Source organism: Bactrocera neohumeralis, chromosome 5, assembly GCF_024586455.1.
Source record: "Bactrocera neohumeralis isolate Rockhampton chromosome 5, APGP_CSIRO_Bneo_wtdbg2-racon-allhic-juicebox.fasta_v2, whole genome shotgun sequence".
In the NCBI taxonomy this organism is placed as follows: domain Eukaryota; kingdom Metazoa; phylum Arthropoda; class Insecta; order Diptera; family Tephritidae; genus Bactrocera; species Bactrocera neohumeralis.
This window is the reverse complement of record NC_065922.1, coordinates 36,937,928-36,944,848: the sequence shown is the minus strand read 5'-3', so window position 1 is coordinate 36,944,848 and position 6,921 is coordinate 36,937,928. Positions and strand designations below refer to the sequence as shown.

General features: G+C 38.0%; 1 long non-coding RNA gene across 1 annotated transcript in view; it reads right to left on the bottom strand.

Annotated features, from left to right (window-relative positions):
- Positions 1–1,617: 1,617 nt before the first annotated feature.
- The window catches only part of LOC126759668 (uncharacterized), a 132,885-nt gene continuing 127,581 nt past the window's right edge, over positions 1,618–6,921 (bottom strand). Inside the window, exon 3 of the long non-coding RNA XR_007667038.1 lies at positions 1,618–1,676. This is a non-coding gene — a long non-coding RNA (uncharacterized LOC126759668). The remainder of the gene's footprint in view (positions 1,677–6,921) is intronic.

The window sequence follows — 6,921 nt, the reverse complement described above, 5'->3', positions numbered from 1 at the left end:
TCTACTCCTGGAGAAAATAATTCGAGCTGTAGAACTAAATGAAGAAGTCACAATATTCTAAAAGAGTGTCCATCCGCTGGCGTACGCCGATAATACTAACATAATTGACCTCAACAACCCCGCCGTTAGTTCTGCTTTCTCCAAGTTGAATAAGGAAGTGAGGCGAATGGGTTCAGTACTGGACGTGGGCAAGACGAAATATCTCCTGTTATCAAACAAACAGTCATCATTTTCAAGTGGTAGTTAATTTCGTGGTCGTCTTGGAACCAGCATTGACCCGAATAACAACGTCAGCCTCTAAATCCAACGCAGAATATCTCTTGCCAATAGGTGCTACTTCGGACTGAATCGACAATTGATAAGTGAAGTCGACGAACAAAGATCAAACTCTGCAAGACACTCGTCATCCCCGTCCTGCTACATGGTAAAGTGTCATGGACGATGACATCATCAGGGCTTTTTTCCAGAGAAAGTTTCTGAGGAAGATTTGTGGTCCTTTGCGCATTGGCGACGGCGAATACCGCAGTCGATGGAACAATGAGTTCCGAAAGTATTCGTTTCAGTACCCTTCGGGGGAAGAATAGCAAGAAGAAGACTTTCACTCGGTTGGAAAGACCGGGTGGAGAAGAATCTGCCTGCACTTGGTATCTCGAATCGACGTCAAATTGCGAAAATAAGAAACGACTGGCGCGCTGTTCTTAACTCGGCTATAACCGCATAAGCGAAGCCTAAGCCAATTAAAAAAAATAAGCTTTTCATGGGTCTGAAATTGAGATCTCAGTGGTAAAGTGTTTTAATTTCTGACCACTTTCTGTTTCCCTTGAAGTGGAGTCTACTTTTCTTAGAGCAGATTACATTTACTACCGATTTATGCACCTTAACAAAGGTCTACAACTATATGCATAAGTTGAAACGACCAATATATGAAATGGGTTATGAAAATCTACAAATTATTGTAAAGTCCTTAGTTCTAAATGAAAAATATTTAGTCCTATATTTGAGCTTGTAAACTCCCAGGTTGACAATTTGAGATGTGAAGAAATGCCTGACGGCCTAATGTGGATTCGGGAGTCACTAAGATGCAGGCACATTACAATTTGTTATTTCGATACCCCTGCTACTTAAAAAATCTCTCAAGAACACATCAGCTTGGTTACTAATAAAAAATATGATCACATAAGTAGATAATAATCGCAAAATTGTTATGACTTAATAACTTTTGCAAAAAAGTGGCGCAATAAAGCACTCGTGGCAGATTTGGCAGATTTCGCGAATGCCATTCACGTTTAAATACACACATAAAGTTGACTGTTAAAGCACAGAGAGGCTGCAGATTGATTATGTGATGAGCAACGCGTGGCGCAAGAAGGACACCCGCGCCCTGAATAACACCAAGCAACCCTCCTCTAGAAGGAATCACAAACACACAATCATATGTGCACATTATTGACTTTAACACATTTGTTTACAGAATTTAAAAGATTTGCATGAAGATGTGTGTGTGTGTGCGTGTGTGTGAGCAAATAAAAACAACAACAAAGCAACATTTAAATACGCTTTAAAATAATAAGAGATGGAATAATAAAAAAGAGCACTTACCGAAAAGCAAAAACAAAAGCAACAGATGTATGTGAGTTGGCGTCGATATTTCCAAGCGCGTGTGGAACTGCCGAAAGCTGAAACAATAACAAATAACAGAGAAGAGCACACGTTAATAAAATAAGAAGCGAAAAAAGTGCGTGCGAATAATAAAATAAAATGAAATACAGTCATAAAGTGTTATTTAATGGTGTTTTGCCTCCATTACGCTTAGCGGTTATTATGCTAATGAGGTCGTTATGGCCATGGAACGCTCGTTACACGTTACACTACGGGCGCTGTGGGTGTCTGTATAGGCGGCAGGCATGCTCTTTCACATATGGAGGGAGTGTGTGTGGTGGAGCGCATACTACATACACACATATGTATATTTTTTAACATTTTTTTTTGCCAGAGGCAGCGCTCAAATCTCCATTTTCAGTCAGTGGTGGCTGTTTTTTAGTCAATATTATTTTTGGTTTACAGGATTTTATGCAAATCTCAGCCGCTAATGCAGAGAGATTAAGTGATTAGTGAATTTACATATGCATAAAAACCTTTAAAAACGTCATAGAGATAATTTTATGCTCTTCAGCTTATTCTGCTTAACATTAAATATCAAAAATAAATTAAAACTTAACGATCCGTATATTAACGAAATCGGTCTTAACCCCATAATCTTCCTTATCGCTAACACTAAAACGCATATGACTGTAAGCCCGAAGCTCCGTGTTCTAGCTCTATGAAACCGTTATTAAGCCAATAATGTTAATGGAATTGTAGTGGTATAGAGGGTGCTCGAGAAAACCACACTCGGTACGCAACTGGAACTTGTTCAAAATGGCGGGCCTCATGCGGTCTTATGGCGCACTAATGAGAATACCAAAAATGACTCTTAATGTCATTCTACACAGCTCCACTCAGAGAGAAGTGCGTTCATTCCGACTGTAGAGCAGTAATATTCGCCTTGACCACGCTGACAATACGTTTAAGGTTAGTCAAGGAGTGTCAGAAATAGCTACTATAGGCTACTTTGTTACTCCAGTTGTTTGGTGCCTTTTGAATATTTTTTGGGCCGAGATTGTAGATTGATTTCTTTTAGCAAAATTCATTTCATCACAATAGTAGATGTTTAGAATTGGTTAGAGTCCAATGGGCTTACAACCGATGCGGCTCAATATCTCTCGTATGCACTTTGTCAAAGCTGTGGGAATGAATGAGAGGTGAAATCATCAAGGCACTACCTTCTCCAGTTTTCGCTTTCGCGCTTCATTTATTCTATGAGTGTTTTTCGAATACATTTTATAGAAGTTATAGGTGCCACAATGGACCGGCGTTATAAGCTGTATAAGAGATATCCCTATTAGGATCGACCACTTAACCTAACCGAACCTAACCTAACCTATGTATAAACGTACATATTTAAAGATCAACTTAATAAAAAATGATAAAGTGGACATACAACCCGTTTACGATAAAGATGACACTTATTCCCTCGTCGGATATATTATAATTTTGAGAATTCTGTTTTAGAATAATATAGTTTGGCGTCAGACAGTTAAAGACAGAAATCAGTGAAGAAAGTATATGTGTCATATGTAGTACCTTTTATTTGTTAATTTCCTCAATTAAATGAAAAATGTATTGTTGGCTTCGGTTAACATCTACTTTTAGAATGCTTAAGCAAAACTCTTCTTTTTTCGTCTCTTTTAGTCCCAGTGTTTCTAAGAGCCGTGCCCAACAAATTTTAGTGAAAAAAAACATTAAATATACTTCCGGAGAGCCACGCCACCTCAGTGCTCGGTTGGTCTTTGCAAAAAAATACAAATTTTGCAGGGAAGAATTTCGAAATTTCCGACGAAGAAAATTCAACTAAGATAAGCCAGTTGGCTGCAATAAGTATTGGCGTGATTTAAGGCATCCACTAGAAACTCGACATAAGCGGGCTCATGGCGGATGCTCACTTATGGCTTGGCACGCTTTTGGATATGCAGAAAAGTCTCATAATTACTTTATTCCAACGAAAACAAACTCTGATGTTTATTTCCAACTGCTGGAAGGCAATTTAATCAACTTTGCGGATAATATTTACGGAAAAAATGGATTTTTCAGCAGGATAACGCACCAATTTACACTTCAAACAATTTAAACAAATTTTACGCTCCAGTGATATACCGGCTTTAGATTGGTCGGCCATAAGACCTGGAACATATGCGGAATCCGCTAGAATTATAAAAGTGGAAGCCAGTTTGACTCCATTAACTAGTTGGAGAGATGTTTTGTTTGCAGAATGGCAGCATATTAGCCCTTCAATTTTAAAGGAGCTACCAGCTTGATGCCAAATAATATTGAAATGATAAACTTTAAATTTAAATATACTTATTTCCAATGGAGGTTAAGCAATTAATTGAATAATTTTAGAAATTAATAAGTTAATAATCTTGCTAATCATTTTTTATTTTTAGTCATAAGTCATATTATAAAAATATAAACTTCAATTGCTCCCTTTTGCTGCAAATATTTTTTTCATATATGTTGTGACACAAAAGCACCCGGAAATTAAATTCCCCGGGTAATGCTATGTCAAAAAAATGTATTTTCCTAAGTTGCTAGAACTATCCTTAATTACTGTGTCAAATATGACCAGTTTGTTTACAGCAGCTGCTTAAGTCGGTACACCGCAGTAGTGCGTTCCGATTTTTACAATTCATCAAAATATCGAACAAAGAATTTGTCTAAAATTTTGTATTTCTAACCAAATTTTGTGTGCGGAATCGCTGCAATTGTTGGAAAGGGCTTACTGTGATACAGTTTTATCAAAAACACAAACCTACGAGTGATACAAAGCTTTTTGGACGACCTTCGACCTTTTCAACTGATGAAAATATAAAAAAAGTAATAAATATGGTGCTTGAAATTCGTCGGGCAAATCTTAGAGAGATGGCAAAAGAGCTCAACACCACTCGCGAGTCCGTCCGAAAAATTTTGGTGGATATTTTGAGTAGGAAACGCGTTCTTGCTAATAAAGCTAATTTTTTCTTTTAAAAAGTGTACCATAAACACGTCCCCTTGGACATGCTTTATAGTAAGAATTCCAATCCCACATTCATGGAGAACATTATAATTGACGAAATAACATGGGCTTATGTGTTTGGCATGCAAACAAGTCAACAATCATCGGAATGGAGGGAAAAAACGAATCGAAACCAAAAAAACCACAATATAGCCGCTCAAAAATCAAAATGATGGTCTGAGTTATGGAAAAACAATTCACAGATTTTACATGATAATAATGAACCATCACATCAAACCACGATTGTGACTGAATTTAAAGCTAAAAATGAATACCATTGATCAACCACAGTATTCACCATATAAGCTCCGTGTGATTTTTCCTTGTTTCACGAACTGAAATTGCCTCTCCGAGGAACCCGTTTTCAATCGATCGCAGAGATAAAACAAAATTCGGTGAAGGAGCAAAAGGCCATCCCAAAAAGTGCTTATTAAAAATGTTTCGAGGACAGGACTTATTGGCATAAGTCTATTACATTAGGTGGGAATCACTATGAAGGGGACAAAATCAATATAAATAAATAAATAAATATTTTGCGTTTGATTTACAAAGTATATACAATATGTCCTTGAAACTTGTTACGTTCCAAAACTGTTATTAGAGGCTTTCGGTAATAACCTAAAAAAATGTTTTAAATACAGTACTAAATAATTGAGATGGTTTTTCGAAAAAAAATCATAAAACTATATCATATTTTATTTAACGCCCTTTATTTCAATGGAAACTTTTTTATTGGTGAACCGCCATTTCATGAACAAAATAAATTACAGCAATTGACTAGAAGCGAACGTTTACTTTAAGCCAATTGGAGCAATTTATTTAAGATTTAATTATTCACACGATGCGAAAAAAAGCTTAAATGAAAACATTTTCTTAAGCTTTCAGCGAAAAGAGGACTTGGCCTGCTTAGGTACAGCGGGAAAATAAACGGGAAACGCCAAGCAGTTAACGGGACTAACAACAACATTCTTTTTGTGTGGTGATTTACTTTAATTACCAGCGTAACAACATAAAAACACAACAAAAACAGCAACAACAGTATGGCAACGTTATAACCTTACCAAACAAACGGCTGGCGATGGAGCTGCGGCGCTCACTATCTACTATGAGTGTGGGTGTGTGTGTGGAGGCAAGCAAAGGCAAAAGGCCACAGGAATATGTCATCTGCCTTAAATAAATATTTTCACTGCATATTTATTTAGGGCGCAGCGAAGAAAAAAGCCGGGATAGGCGAGCCGGTGAGGCCAGGCGAGGCTAATAAAAAGGCTTACCATCTCAATAAAAGTATTTAACACAAGCATTTGCTACTTAAAAATTCCTCAAAAATACCGGAGCTGTAATAAAAACACCAACAACAACAAGTAATATATTTATGCTTGTACTATGGCTTTAGTAGCAAGCGATTGCTGTTGTTGTAGGACACAACGCCTTTGCATGGCCGAGACCTAGAAGTAAGGCAGATGGCGCTGACCTCCGTAAACTGAGCAAACACAAACACACATACATGTACACATACACACATATTTTGCATTCCAAGCGCTGCGTGGAGCAGGGGGCACAGCTTCACAAAAAAAAAAACATTAAAACAAAAAAAACTGCACGAAAGGGACATGGCTGGCATTCAAAGTAGCTATGCCGGGTAAATCCCTTAATCTTTGGAAATGGCATACAATTACCGACGAACAAGCGAAACAAGTGGCGGACAACCTGCCCAGCAGCAGCAGCAACAACAACAGCATGCCTAAACTACAACGCGCTACTAGCGAACGACTGAGCCGAGCGTGCTGACAGCCGATACCCACGGCAATAGAAGTGACCCTTTCACGGAAAAAGGATGCCACCGCTGATAATGTCTAAGCGCGTGTGTCTGTGTTGGTGTATGTCCAACTATATGCTTAACCGTTACAAGGAAAAATGCAGAAAATCGCAGAAAGGGTGGAAAAACTGCCAAAAATGAGCAAAAAAAAACTCTTCCCAAAAGAGCCCAGGAAAAAAATCCTCAAAGCAAACGAACGTTTATCTTTTGACTTTCTTCGAGCGCGTGAGCATTATACCCACACCTTAATTTTATTTATTTACTTTTTTTGTGCTTCTTCATCTGCTCAGCTATTTTGTTTACACTAACAGTTACAAGCGTTAAGGCACTAAAAGGATAATATGCATTCGGACAAGTGGCAGCTACATTGTAGGCAAGTGATAGCGGCTGTGGGCGTGCGGCACGTCTGCCTTAAAGAGACATTGATATGTGTATCAGTGATACTAGTTGGGCG